The sequence below is a fragment of the Dasypus novemcinctus genome, chromosome 13, assembly GCF_030445035.2.
Source record: "Dasypus novemcinctus isolate mDasNov1 chromosome 13, mDasNov1.1.hap2, whole genome shotgun sequence".
Classification (NCBI taxonomy): domain Eukaryota; kingdom Metazoa; phylum Chordata; class Mammalia; order Cingulata; family Dasypodidae; genus Dasypus; species Dasypus novemcinctus.
Genome location: NC_080685.1, coordinates 15042087 through 15057517, shown reverse-complemented (window position 1 = coordinate 15057517; position 15431 = coordinate 15042087). Strand labels below are relative to the sequence as shown.

Genomic DNA, 15431 nt, shown 5'->3' with positions numbered 1-15431 from the left:
TACATGGGGACACCCCTACATAGCATGGCACTCCCTGAGCGCAGCAATGCCACTCATGGGCCAGCTCACCACATGGGCCAGGAGGCCCTGGGTTTGAACCCTGGACCTCCCATACGGTAGACGGACGCTCTATCAGTTGAGCCACGTCTGGTTCCCAGGACACACATTTATTGATGAAGTTTGCCTTCTTGAATGGGCATGGTTCATGGCGCCCCAAAATAATTACAGTAGTATTGTCAAAGACCACAGGTCTTCCTGGCAGATATGATAATGATGAAAAAATTTAGATATTGCAAGAATTACCAAAATGTGACACAAAATGAGCTCAGGCTGTTGGGAAAACGGCGCAGATAGACTTGCGGGTTGCAGGGCTGCTGCAGAGTTCCAATTTGTAAAAAACGCAGTATCTGCCAAGCACAATAAAGTGAAGTGCAATAATACAAGGTATGCCTTATTAGTGCCTGCCTCACAGGATTGTCATAAAGAGTAAAGAGAACATAGAGCAAAGGGGGTTAGCCTAGTCTGTGACTCAAAGAAAATAATAAATGTAGGCTATTATTAACTATACCCAACAAAGTCAGAGAAAGTTCTACAGAGAAGGTAATATTTTAGATGAGTCTCTTTTTTTTTTTAAGATGTATTTTCTTTTTTTTCTCATTTACCTGCCCCCCTCCCCCAGCTGGTTCTGTCTGTACATTGCTTACTCTCCTTCTCCAGGAGGCACCAGAAACCGAACCTGGGACCTCCCACATGGGAGGCAAGTGCCCAGTGGCCTGAGCCATATCCACTCCCTATGGGCTGCAGTGTCTGCTGGCTTGTGGCATCTGCTTGTTTAGGTGTCTAGCTCGTCTTCTTTAGGAGGCACCAGAGCCCAAACCCGGGACCTCCCATGTGGTAGGCAGGCACCCAACTGGCTGAGCCATATCTGCTTTCCCTTTGATGATTCTTGAAGTACCTCATTTCCAAAGATAAGGACACCTAAAGTAGCAGGACATCCTTGGAAAACATCAAGGAGTCCGAAGTTGCTGGCTTGGGGGACACATGAGAGAGAAGCAGCTGGAAAAGAGGGTTCAATACATGCTAGTCAGAGTCTGGACTTTATCCTGTAGGCATGTGATCAAATGGTAATGAATTTGGGAGTCCAAGAGCTGAGTTCCACTCTTATCACAATTGAGTAAATGAGCTTAGGCAATGACCGGCCTCTCTGAGTATCAGTTCCCTGTCTCTTAAGTGGGGATAATAATATCCACCCTTGAGGGCTTTGAATGGTTTAGATCAGTGATCAGAAAACTTTTTCTGTAAAGAGTCAGAAGTTAAATATTGCTGGTGGAGCCAGCCATACAATTCTGTTGCAATTCCTCAGTTCTGCTGGTGCAACTTGAAAGCAGCCATAGATAATATATAAATGAATGAGTGTGGCTGGGCTCCAATAAAACTTTAATGGCCAAACTGGGTGGGTTGGAGGAAAAATATACCAACTGTAAGATACGGACTGTAGTTAGAAGTATTTTTTTTTCCTCTCCCCTTCCTTCCCCCCAACCCCGGTTGTCTGTTCTCTGTGTCTATTTGCTGCGTCGTCTTTGTCCGCTTCTACTGTTGTCAGCGGCATGGGAATCTGTATTTCTTTTTTTGTTGTGTCATCTTGTGTCAGTTCTCCATGTGTGCGGCACCATTCCTGGGCAGGCTGCACTTTCTTTCACGCTGGGCGGCTCTCCTTACGGGGCGCACTCCTTGCGCATGGGGCTCCCCTACGCAGGGACACCCCTGTGTGGCACGGCACTCCTTGCACGCATCAGCACTGCGCATGGGCCAGCTCCACACGGGTCAGGGAGGCCCGGGGTTTGAACTGCGGACCTCCCATGTGGTAGACAGACAGACACCCTAACCACTGGGCCAAGTCTGCTGCCTTTTTTTTTTTTTGAGGTACTGGAGGCTGGGGATTGGACCCAGGACCTCATATGTGGGAAGCCAGCACTCAACCACTGAGCCACATCAGCTTCCCTGAGTTGGTTTTTTTGTTTGCTGTTGTTGCTATTGTTTTCTCAGGAGGCACCGGGAACAGAACCCAGGACTTCCCATGTGGGAGGTGGGAGCTCAACCACTTGAGCCACATCCGTTCCCAGTAGTAATATTTTGACGATGCTCTTTCATAGTTTGTAATGAATGTTTCACAATGCAAGGTGTTGGTGGTGGGGGGATGTGTGGGAGCCCTGCCTGATGATACACCTGCTTGTTTTGTAAGTTCGCAACTTCTCCTACACACTTTTTATGTATGTTCACGTGTGAATGATATACTTCAATAAAATTTTATGTAGAAAAAGAACTTAATTGGCCAAAACAGGCAGCTGGCCAGGTTTAGCCTGAAGCCAGTGGTTTGCTCACCCTTGGTTTAAATTAAAAACTGAACCCGAAATCCCCTAGTGCAACGCCTGGAACGGGGTCTTCCTTTTTATTTTTACCCCACCCCACTTTTTCTGAATGCCAACAGGTTGTGCTTCTCCTGGGTCCTTACCTCATGCCCAGTTGGCCCAAGACATTGCTCAATGATCTGAAGGCTACAGCAGGCTCCCTCAAATTCAGGGGCTCTTAACCTTTTTTGTTCCACGGACCCCTTTGCCAGTCAGGTGAAAACCACAGATGCATTTTCAGAATGTAGCGGCAGGTAGTTTCATGACACTCAACATCAGCATATCTTTAATTTAAAATTTAGAATTATTCAAAATTATGTTTTATAACTTTCCAATAATTTCAATATCTGATAACCCGACATGGTTCAACATCTGTTCCAATGGTCATTTTCAGTCAACATTTAGAAATGAGTTTTCCCACGACATCATAAAACCACCTCTGCCAGCCTTACCAACCTTTTTGCAGGCAGTTATCCACCACACTCAGAATATGCCACATCAAAATAAAAATCATGCTGAGTCCACGCTATACTGTGTATTATTTAATAAATACATCACACCTGCACCAACATGTCCCCACGAGGCTGTTTTTTTTTGAATGCTCAATTCAAGTTCGCGGACCCCCTGCAATCTTTCCACGGGCCCCGTGGGGGTCCATGGACCCCTGGTTAGGAACCCCTGCTCTAATCTATGCTCAAGAGACTACAGAGCATAAAGATAATTTGTTAAACAGAATGAGAACTGCTTTGCCAGGAGAGCTGAGTGTTTTAGTAATCAATCAATCATCAGGAGGAACTCATTAAGTGCCTGGAGCTGTGCCACGAGGAGCAGTGAGGCTGCGAATTCATGGAAAGCTCGGGGTTAGGTCCCTGGGTTCTAGTCCCAATGTTACACGGGTCTAGTCGTGGGCAGCCCTTGAAAGTCACCGTCTCCATCTCTCACTCTGCACAGCTCAACTGGCACGCAACTCTGCCTGGGCAGCAGAGGGCTGGCCAGGAGGGCTTCCTGGAGGCGGCCTTGAAGGACGTCCACGTGGATCGGCAGCCAGGGCTCAGGCTGGCATTGCTTACAGGGGGGAGCAGCACAGGCCACGGTGCTAAGCAGGGACGGGTGGTCCTGGCTACACCCGGTGTCTCGGGCAGGGGACAGGGTGGGAAGCGTGAGATGGAAAGAAGGAGGCAGCGTTGATCGAAGACTCTTGGTATTTTTGCTATATTGCTGGAAAAAAGCATCTCTGGCCCGTGTGTAGGTCAGGAGTTGAAACCTCAAACGGCGACAGGGGCTGGACAAGTGGACTGGATGAGCCAGAGGCAGAGGTGACTACAGGGGCAGACCGGAAACGACTTAGCTGCAGGTACCTCTCGTGTGTGGTTTTACAGGCTCAGAGTGGCAGGTCTGCTTTAAAAAAAAAAAAAAAAAAAAAAAAATTAAACTTAGATTTGTATATGAGAGCTCCTAATTTTTAAAAAATTAGACATGACTGATTTTTTTTTTATTTTAACATCATGCCGCCAAACAAAACACGGTTGGCCAAGTTCTGCCCAAGTTTCAGGTACACACCCCGCAGAGGGTGAGGCTGATTTTAGGAAGCGCTTCGGATAGCGTGCAGAGCTAAAGAGCAAAGCTGAGGACCGCTCCAATGCAAATAGAACCTGCTTCAGTATCAGACCAACTACCAGCTTCACCTGGAACTAGGGGTTCCAGATAAAATACTGGACACCCCCATTAAATTTGAATTTCAGATCTATAACAAATAATTTTTAGTATAAGCATGCCCAAATATTGCATGAGACAATACTTATACCAAAAAGATAGTATTCGTTGCTTAACTAAAATTCCATTCAAATTTACCTGGGCATCTTGTCCATTTCTTTGCTAAGTCTGGGGGCTCTCCCTGGAACCCCATCCCACGCGCAGAGCGGTCCTTCCCAGCTCCATTAAGCAGTTGCACTCCACCATCAAGGGCAGGAGTTTCCTGCTTAAGGACAGTTCAAGTGCAGACGTCAAAGGAAAAAGGGAGCAAATTTACTTTGCGTGCCTGCCACATGCCCAGAACGATAAGGGGTGATTTCTACTTCTAAATCCAGCCCTGCCCTTCCCCAGCCGTGTGAATTTCAGCCTTCGGAGCCTCAGTTTCCTCATCCCTTAAATGGAAATGGGAATTCCTATCTCACAGAATTGTCACAAGGCTTAAAGGGAACAAGGGCTGTAAAAGCACAGCACACCGCCTCTGACACCAGGCGGACAAGCACTGAAAGTTTGCTGAGTGGGAAGTGAAATGCTCGGACCTCAGAACGATGATGTGTCTTCCTCCTGCACCTGTCACCAAGCCGAAGCCTCTCTGGAGGCCCGGGGCCTGGGCAGGACCCGTGGAGGGTGCCGGCTCTGGGGGAGGCAGGGAAGAGCAGAGGTGTCTAGCACCTGCTGGAGCCATCTGAACGACGGCTCGAGGGCAGCGCCAGGGCCCTGGCTTTCTATGCTTTCTGGGTTTTGAGCCACGCCTTCAGAATCCTCCTTCTTCTGTGCTCTGCCACCGTCCTTCAGTGTCATGGCAACCACTGCAAGGAGCACAGACACGGCTTCTCATGCCCTCAGAGCATTTTGGAGAGGGGCTCGGAGAGCCACGGAGCCCGCTGCAGCCACCCTGCCCGCTGCCCGACAGCGGCCTCTTGAAAGCCAGGCTCCCACCCAGCAGAGCTGGGAAGGGCTTCACAGCATCGCAAGGCCCTGGGGTGGGAGGTTTCTCATTTGACCCGATTCCTTCCCCAGACTGCTTAAAGGATGACAAAGAATGTCTGTGCCTGTGCCACAGGGACGCGGAAGGCAGCCGCTTCTCCCATGCAAACTGCCCCCCACACACACGTTCATAAATGCTTTAAACCTGCTTCCCTTGGAAATAACAGTGGAGGGAAAAGTCTGCACCGACTGTGTATCCCCCCTCAAGCGTGAACTTTGCCTTCTCTGAACAGTCGGCCCAGACATTCAGCCATTCAAGGAGGAAATGCCACTCTGGCTCCCACGGTACCCTCCACCCTGGCAAAATCCGTGGCACATGGCAGGTACTTGATAAACATTTCTTCTTTAAATCTTAGAAAGCTATCTTCATGATAGAGTTGACGCTGCAGTCTCGAGGCAGCATTTCTTCTCCAGGAAACCTGTTTTTGCTCTTACAGCCTTCAACTGATTGCGTGACGCCCACCACATGACCATTTTTCATTTCAGGTCAACCGGTGGTAGATGTTAACCACATTCACAAAACACTTTCCCAGGAGCATCTGGCCAGCGTTCAGTCAAGCACCTGGCTGCCGTGGCTGAGCCGAACTGACCCATAAAATTAACCTTTCCAGTCCCGCCTCGTGAGATCACGGAGTGCACCCAAGGGCTTTTCAAGCACCTTGCAGTGTCAGCTTCCTACGTTCTTTGAAAGGGTTACATGTTAGAGAGGTCGCCTTGCAGTCAGGGAGTCACGAGAGCGTCAGCATATCTCCCCGTCTTGAAAAGAAAGGACGACCCCTTTCAAGCATGTTCCCATACAGATGATCTTCCCTGACCAGGAGCCAGCCGGGAGTGAAGACAGGACTCCACTCCTGGCCACCCAGGAAGAGAAGGGAGGCTGGGTGCTCGGGTCCAGCTCCCCCGCCAGGTCACCGTGGACCATCAGGCAGAGCCTCAGCCTTCCTGGCCCCAACCGTGTCTATGAGTTGGACTACGTAAGGGGCGTTTGGAAAAAACATGCCAGATGTCCGCAATGGACCACAGGTAGTGGTGATATCTGATGATGTTCTCTCATCTTCTGTATGAGAATGATCCACAACGGTGCGGGGTGTGGGTGGAGGGGTGATGTATGGGAATTCCGCACGTTATGCATGATTGTTTTGTAAACTCACAACGTCTCTAATTAAAAAACACATATTAAATTGGACTGCATGCCCTCTAAGGTCCTCTTCAGCTTTGAGGTCCTAGGATCATGCGGAGGTGCCCAGCTCATCTCCCATCCTCAATGCTTTGGAGAACATAAGCTACACCTAGGTGGGCTTCCTCGATACTAGGCATTATATTAAGCACTTTATAAAACTTCGACTTAATCCTCACAACAAATCTTTGGGGTACGTGCTATTATAATGCTGATTTTACTCAGGAGGACACTGCCGCTTGACAAGGTCAAGTAACTTGTCCAAAGTCACACAGCGGACGAGACAGGGCCAGTAACGAGACCCTGAGATCTCTGGAGGCAAAGTCAAAAGCTCTTAACTGTTTCTCACACTGTTGTTTCTCACACTGGGGTCCATGGACACATGTGACCTGCAAGGTCTGCACGAGATCGTTTTCACTTTATCTTTTCTTTCTGTTAATAATCTGAAAAAAATGAAAGTTTTCAGTGGATTATCTGGAACTGCGCCTGGATGTTGGAGCTGGCATCTTTTTTGTGTTCGCCATCGGGCTCCAAGGAGCTCCTCAAGAAACCACGTTTAACTTTTAACGTTGGGTGTCTCGGAGTGGGTCGGCAGACCCTTCAAAGGCCACTGATGTACCTTGGGGTCTCAGTGTTCTTGGATTTGAAAAATGCTCCTCTAGGAACAGGAAGAAAAAGGAAAAGATAGCCCTCCCCCTACCCCCAAAAGAGAACCATTTGAGGGTTCAAAACTTTTACAGACTTGCATCAATATTCTTCCCCGTGAAAACAACTTCGAGGTAGCTAAAGATGAGAATAATTCTATTTGGCGCTGCGTTTTTAGGCACCTGGGTTCGTTTTCACCACAACCACCCCCAGGAGACCCCAATGAGACTGGCCTCCTTTCAGAGGTAAAAGAAATGCAAACTGGTCACTCTGTAAACCTGTGTCAAGTCCTGATTTTTAGAAGCCTGGTTGGTGGTCCCTGGACCCCGCACCCAAGCAGGGGCCGGCCTAACTGACCCCTCCCATATTCCAGGGAAGGGCAGGGCCGGGGAGCTCATGGGTAAATGGAGCCCCCACCCCAGCCTGGGGTCACCCACCGTGGGAGGGGCGCCCTCCCTGCTCGGTGCGCCAGTGACACATGGACAGCATGCAGTGCTCTCACTGATGTTCCTAGAAGCATGGAGAACCAATTTACACCATGCTTAGAGGCTGAAGAGGGAGCTACGAAAACTAGACTTGCGCTGAAGGCAGGGAGGGAACCCAGCTACAGCCCTCTTAGATGGAGGGGAGGACTTCTGGAGAAGACACCTTCATTCTGTTCTCCCTCCCTCTTTCCACAAACGGTGCTCGGGGCTTGAGACCTGTATGTCACGTCCAGTGCAAGAGGCTGGCTCCCAAAAGACCAAACCAGATGGCCCGCTCCCCAAGAGTAAATATACCGTTCCCTGGGCCACACAACCTCCAAAATAGCCCCACCCTATGGGGCAACTCTTACCCACCGGCGAGCACAGGGGCCCAGAGGAGGTGGCCCTGCTCTCCAGGTGACCCGAAATGACGCGCCTCACCTGACAGGCCCAGCTCAGGCAGACGCTTGCCCCAGACAGGCCTCTGATCTGGAGGGGAGCAGAGCCAAGCCGCAGGGGCTAGGCCGGCTGGAGACCACCCAGCCACACCTGCCCTGGCAGAGCGGGAAACTGAGAACACACCTGGGAGCCAGGCCTTCCCACGCTCCATCTACCCAGCCTCGCTCCCCAAACCTTGTCGGTGTTCCCTGCCTGGCAACTTAACTTATGAGTTTTTTATGGTAATGAACTAGAGCTGAAACAGCCCGCACTTCATGAAGAGAGCTGAAACATGCTAATCTCCCTCCACCATCTCCAGTGCCCTTCTCCTGCAACTACCTGCTGCAGCAGGGTTCCCGCAGATTAATTGTGGCTGCAGAGGACATGGGGCGCTGATTTGCATTCACCTCCGACTCTAAGCAGCTAACATCAGGCCTGCAAGAACCGGCCTGGGTCAGCCTGTCGGCCCCAGCTGCTTTACCTGCGAGACCCTGGCTTTGGCGGCTTAGCCCAGCTCGGGGCCCCTGCAGCGATCCGGTTACCTGCTCACTGTGCTTCGCACACCTGATACCCTCTCAGCCTCCCCACCTGCCGGGCACAGGAGACGAGGCCCCAGGCTCCAGGCGTGGTATTTAAGGGGCCTGATTGAAGCGTTCCAGCCATACCTGGTGAGCTCAGCGATAACCCTCAGAGCCACCGCTTTTCCCCACCCAGTCCCAGCCTCTTTCAGGTGACCAGCTCCAAGTGGAATTTCCAAGTTTGGCTGGCTCAGGCGGAAGCAGCCCCACCTCTGGGACCAGAGAAGGCCAGACAGATTCTTGAACGCAGGGGAGTGATAACAACAGAATCACTGGCGTTCCCGCCAGAAGATAGAAATCATCCGCTAGGCCTGGCCCCCGGGGCATAGGGCCTGAGTCGCGATTCTCAGGTTGCTCGGGTTTTCAGAGCTGCTGGGCTGTTTGTCCGCCTGGGCAGGTAACAGGCACCTCCTTGTTCCGAGAACAGGAAAGGTCTGTAGTCCATACATTCATATGCAAATGAAGTTTACCCGGCTAGGTTCGGGAGCACCTGGGATAGGGTTGCAGGCTTCTCTTAGCTTATTCCAGTGTTCTATCGCAGGGGGCTTAAAGAGAAAGTACCAGACCTTCTTTTATAAACGCAATATAGTGATGGGTTTAAAGGTTAGATATAGAATACATACGAACTTAGAAAAATTAAAGTAAAAATAAATTGGGGTATCAAAAAATGAAAAAGCTTTGATTTGGATGTTTCACCTTTCATCACTGCAATAGGTGTTGCCCTGTATGTCCAGTGGCAAGGCAAATTTCAGAAGAAATTGCAGCATCGATGTGGAGAAAGTAGCCACGGTAGCTGCTGATGGTAGGAGAGGGAAGAAGAGATATGATGTGGGGGCATTTCAGGACTTGGAGTTGTCCTGGGTGGTACTGCAGGGACAGAAGCTGGACATTGTGTGTCCTGCCATGGCCCACTGGGTTGACTGGGGGAGAGTGTGGACTACAATGTAAACCACTGTCCATGTGGTGCAGCAGTGCTCCAAAATGTACTCACCAAATGCAGTGAATGTGCCACGATGATGAAGAGGTTGTTGACGTGGGAGGAGTGGTGGTAAGGGGGTGGGGGGTATATGGGAACCTCGTATTTTTTTAATGAGAGGAAAAAAAAAAAGTACCGTTTGCCTACAGTGGCTGACCTACCAAAAAAACCTCTCACTGAGCGGTGTTTTAACAACCACCACCAAAAAACCCACATTACTTTTGCATTCGGATGTGTAGGCTGTCATTAGGGGCTTTGGATTCTAACGCCGTCCTGGGTGAGCCTTTGATCATATTAGGTGTATTGTGTATTTATTGAGGACACATTAGGTGCCCCTACGTTTTCTTTGGGAAAGGGGATGAGCCTCTCTGGGCTTCTAGCTGCGCTGAGGGCCCCTAGGGCTTCATTGGCACTTCTTTAAGGGCGTCTAGCTCCCCACCCTGCCGTCCCTTCTTACCCGCTGCGGAGGGCCAGGACGAAGCCTCAGGTACGTTTCTCTACCCTGGGCCAGCAGAACGCCTGGCTCAGGAGGTACTCGGTAGCCTTCAGGGTGGGAGGGAGAGTGAAGTGTACATGGGTGGCTAAAGAGCAGAGTCTAGCTCTTTTTTTTTTTTTAAGATTTTTTTTTTATTTCTTTTTTATTTCTCTCCCCTTCCCTGCCTTCCCACCACCCACCCCCCAGTTGTCTGCTCTCTGTGTCCATCTGCTGTGTGTTCTTCTGGGTCTGCTTGGATTCTTGTAAGCAGCACTGGGAATCTGTCTCTTTTTGTTGCTTCATCTTGTGTCAGCTCTCCGTGTGTGCGGCGCCATTCCTGGGCAGGCTGCACTTTCTTTGGCGCAGGGCAGCTCTCCTTACGGGGCGCACTCCTTGTGCATGGGACTCCCTTATGCGGGGGACACCCCTGCATGGCAGGGCACTCCTTGTGCGCATCAGCACTGTGCATGGGCCAGCTCCACACGGGTCAAGGAGGCCTGGGGTTTGAACTGCGGACCTCCCATGTGGTAGACGGACGCCCTAACCACTGGGCCAAGTCCACTTCCCTCGAGCTCTTAGATAAAGCCCAGCCAGGGAGAGAAGGCCACCGCCACCTGGGAAAGCCATCCAGGTGAGGACAGTCAGCAGAGGCGGTGACTACAACCATTGAGCCACCTGAATATGCAAAACAGTCAAACATCTGCAGAGGAACTTGGCGAGAAACAAAGAGCATATTGTCTCACCAGTTTATAGAGATCTTCCTGAAGGAGAAAAAAAAAAGACTGAGGACCCAGGTGGCGTAAGCAATGACTAACTCGGTTAGCTATTACAGGAGTTATACAAATTGGCTCCAGGGTAAAGTGCTCTCAGGTGTTACTCCCCCAACAGGTGGCTTCAGAGCGGACAGCAGGGACAGCAGTGCGAGGCCCCAGTGCCCCAGGGACAAACACTGACTCCAAATGCTGCTCCAGGCCCCGCTCAGGGCTGCGCAGCCAGGTGCCCCGGGCCTCAGGAGGCGCTTTTCATCTGTTGGCTTGAGCCGCTGCCAACACCTGCGAGTGGGCTTCTGAGAATGTGATGATGGCAGCCCCCCGCCTGGAGCGGCACTGAAGGGAGATGGCCTGGCCCGTAGCACCACCCCACCCCCACGCGGGTGTCGCCAGCCTAGGACGGAAAAGTCGCCCAAGCACCATGGCTTTTGCTGACAAATGCACTGGGCCAAGCGAGCCCACTCTCCAACCTACACCTGGCTCCATCCCATAACCTAATGGAGACATCCCCCAAACAGTGCCGTCACCACGCCCCGAAAGGAACAGTTGCTAATGCCCTTAACCTTTTCAAGGGAAACTGCCTTCTGGCCAGCGTGCCTTGCCTTCCTGCACAGTGTCGGCACAGCCGCAGGGGCACGTGCACACACATGGGCACATCAGCCTGTGGGTGTACTTGCTAGAGGGCTCGCATGCTGGCAGGCGTGGCGCAAACTCTGCACTGCCTTGTCGGCTCACGCTCGGAATGCTCTCGCTTGCATCATCCCAGCACATCTTCATTTCCTGAGCGAACGGGAGCTCAGAGAGGTTAAAAGTCAGCCAATGACAGCCAAACCTCAAGCTCAGGGCTTGTGATCAAAAGAGGAAATTTGAGAACAACTCATTCTGGAAAAGGGGAGAACACTACCATGGCTCTTGGGTCTCTCCCAGATTTTTATCTCTGTCCAGTGTTCATTGTCAACAAGATATTCAGACTCTGAAAAGGCCCGAAAAGGGCCAGGCCCAAAGACTTTTGCTTCTTTCTACTTATCCAGAATATTTGAGGTCTCAATCCAACAGTAGTTCAAACACAGTCATGAAGGGTCTCCCTTATGCTATGCACTGTGCTAGGAACTGGGTTAAAACATTTCCTCTCTGATGAAACTGAGAGCGACCAAGTGTACAATTTGGATGGCTTGTACAAGGAAGGGGACCGGATGACACAGTGAGCTCTGTGGTGTGTGATGGTCTGTAGTTGACAGCATAAACACAAGAATGTTCTCTCACGAACTATAATAAATATACAGTAATAATACATGGTGTTAATAATAAGACGGTGTGTGGGAAAAACACACCAAATACAAGCGATAGACTATAGAGAGCAGTATGATGATGATGTTCCTTCACCATTTGTAACATGTGTCACAACAATGTAAGGTGGGGCGCTATATGGGAATCCTGTATGGTAGGCTTGATTGCTTTGCTAACTCATGACTTCTCAAATAAATAAATAACTACAGTTCCTACCCTCAGGATGTTGATTGTCCAGGAGAGGAGAAGGAAAACACATAAGGACACTAAAGTAATGGAAAAATGAGAGACAGTTCAGAAGAGTAGGAGTGATTCTATCTTAAAGGGAAGGTTGGGGAAAGCTTGATAGTTGTGGTGATATCAGGTGAGGGTTTTATGGGATGCGTAGGAGTTTGTCAGGCAGCTAGGCATTGGGAGTTACTCCCAGCGAAGGGAACCATAGCTATCAAGACAGTGGCATGACCAGCAGGTCGATGTTGGAGAAATGCAAGCCGCTCAGCATTGCTAGATCACGTAGCGGCTTTCCTACTCAAGGCCAGAGACATAAACGGGGACTCAGGTCATGTGGCCAGCCTTGCAGGCCAGCTAAGTGCTCGGATGTGACCCATAACAGATCAGGAGTCATGGGAGCGTCTAAGCACAGGAGAGCATGGTCAGATCTGCACCTTAGATAAGTCACTCTGCTCACGGAAGAGTTTTAAAGGTGACGAAGCAAGGAGACCAACTAGACCAGCTGATGCCACAGGTCCAGCTGGAGAATGTGGCCTGGAATGGGGCACCTGAGATGTCGAGGAGATGGTAAACGCAGGCTATAGTGACAGAACGTGGAGGGGAGGGGGAGTCAAGGATGACGCCCGGGGCTTCTGCCGAGGAGATGAGAAATCCCGAAACACGAGCAGACTTATACAGGAAGATGGTGTGTTCAGTCCTAGCCGTGCAGGATTTGGGACCTCCGCAGGACTCATGGGAAAGTGTCCAACAGGGAACCAGAAACATGAGGGGTGGAAAAGCACATAGAGCACGCAAAGAGGATGGAAATGAGTAACCTTGGCAACAGCATTTTCAGTGGCATGATGGATGCAGGAAACGCGTAAGGAAGCAAAGTCCGAGAGTGTAGATGCCGCCATAGCTAGTGGTGCCTAACTCTGAAGGAAGGGCCGAGAGCTCAAACTAGAATCGTCCCGCAGGGTCATGGAATCCACTTCCTTAGGATGCAAGAGAGCCAAAGAGAGTGCATTTAGACCGCGAGAAGGAGGTAGGGCAAACCTCGAGTGCGGGGCCAGGAGTGTAGACCAGCTGGCCTTGAGGACGCAGGAGCAGCTCTCTCTAGGTTCCTGGAGGGAGCCAGAGGAACGTGGCTGAGGGCAGAGGTGATCTGGTGCCTTAGGACAAGGAGGAGCAAGCAGTTGAGAAGTGTGCTTTGTTTTCCCTTATGAAAACTGGATTTAATGCAAGTTACCTAGGTAGTTAGGTTATGACATGATTGGGTAAGAGAATCTTTAGAAAAATAAACTAATTCCAAGTGTAATGTGGTCTTCTCTCTCCATATGGTATGTGCATTCAATGACTACACACCAAACGCCGTGGGGAAAAAGTCCTCCTGGATCTGGCAACAATGATTCTTTTACTGAGACTCATCCAAACCAAGAGGATAAAGATAAACCCTTGTGATAAAGCCACTGAACACCCAACACCATAAAGACTTTGGCTACCCCAATGTAGAATCTTTAAAATCCATGAAAACAAAACATAAATCGCTGCTCGTCTGATAAAGAGAAACTCTGGCTTTATGTCCTGTTCTTATAAATACCACCAAGCTCAAGAACAAACACACAAACTTCAGTCTCCCGAAGGAGAAGCCTACCCCTCTGTATGGCCAAGTAAAAATGCCTTTGGAGACCGAAGTTTGAGGGCATTTTGAAAACTTTGATGTCCCATGAAATTTCAAGCTTGAAAGATCAAGAGCCAAGAAGAAATAACAGATGCAAATTTTTCAGTCTACTCATTTGACCAAGCAGAGATTTATAAAAGACTGGGTTGAATCCAAAATGGAGAGCACATTTATTGTGGGCTTTTAAAACCTATGACTTGGGAAGCAGATGTGACTCAGGCAAACGGGCTCCCACCTACCACAAGGGAGGTCGCTGGTTCGGATCCCAGTGCCTCCTAAAGAAGACAGTGAGCTGACATGACGGGCAGGCGTGGTGACACAACAAGATGACGCAACAAGAGATGCAGGGAGGTAAAGACACACAACAAAGTAGGAGGGGCAGTGGCTCAAGCAATTAGGCACCTCCTTCCCACACCGCAGGTCCCAGGTTTGGCTCCCAGTGCCTCCTAAAAAGAGAGAGAAACACGGAAGACAAACAGACACAGCAAGTACAAACAACAAGAGGGGTGGGGAGAAATAAATAAAATTTAACAAATAAAACCTATGACTTAACTTTGAACAGGATTCCTAGAGAAGGTGTAGGATTCGCAAATGGGTTTTAGGATCCACCTTGTCAGTCCCATCCATTAAATTTCCACCTCTGCATCATGTGGTGCAGGTGCTATAACAAGAAGAGAGAGCAGACATGGACCCAGCCTGCTAGGGGCTTACAGAACAGACTGGAAAGCAACGTCAGCCCCCAGTGCACCGGGAGCTGTGGGGGATACAAGACAGAATCAATGTTTGGCACTCAGCCCAATGCTTGGCACAGAGCACAGTAGAGCAGACCCCTCCCACTCCCAGTGACAAAGAGGCGAAGCCCCTTCCTACCAGCAGCATTCCAGAGAGGAACAGACGGAGGAGAGGACAAGCACATGGCCTGGCACCAAGTGCATCCCTGAAAGCCAAGTCCAGCCCTTCAATGAGTCACGCAAGCTTGAGTCACGCAAGCTTGAGGCACGGGGACTGCGCCTCTCTGGAGCCCTGCTTGTTGTGCCGAAGAGTAATAGAGAGAAACCCAGGGTCTCTGGGAAGGGCTTGGCTCTGTGCTCCCGGCACACACACGTTCAATTACCACACCCTCTCGGGGTGGGGGACGGAGGAGAAAAGGAAGAAGACCCAAGTGAAAGTGGCACTGACCTTCCTGGGAGAAAGGAGCAATGGATGCTAAAGGCTGGCAGCTGAAGGTACATGTCGTCTGGGCACAAAAGGAACAAATTACACAAACTCTCTGGGCAGCTAAGGACTTAAGTGTCCAAGGAGAGACGGTCTCCTCTTCCTGGCCCCATTTCCCCCCCATCTCAGTAAGATGCTTTGTAAATTTTAAACTCAACAGCAAGCTCTGGACAAAAGGGAAGCCTTTGCACCCAGAGCGTGCCTGTCAGAACAAGCCATGTGCTGGAACGCCTGATGGGGAAGGGCAAGGCGCCGCGGGACGACCTGCCCCAGCGTCCGCGGGCGACGGCAGGGCCCCAGAACCTTCCCCACTCCTCCTCCAGGGGAGGGCCCTCTTCCTCTAGGGCCAGCCCCTCCACCGCCACCAAAAC

General features: G+C 50.5%; 1 long non-coding RNA gene across 1 annotated transcript; it reads right to left on the bottom strand.

The window, feature by feature from the left end:
* Positions 1 to 2935: 2935 nt before the first annotated feature.
* LOC139436228 (uncharacterized) lies at positions 2936 to 4780 on the bottom strand. Its single transcript, XR_011645311.1, has 2 exons — positions 4697 to 4780; positions 2936 to 3803 (listed from the first exon to the last, which is right to left on the bottom strand). It is a non-coding gene; the product is annotated as an uncharacterized lncRNA (long non-coding RNA).
* Between the last annotated feature and the right edge of the window lie 10651 nt (positions 4781 to 15431).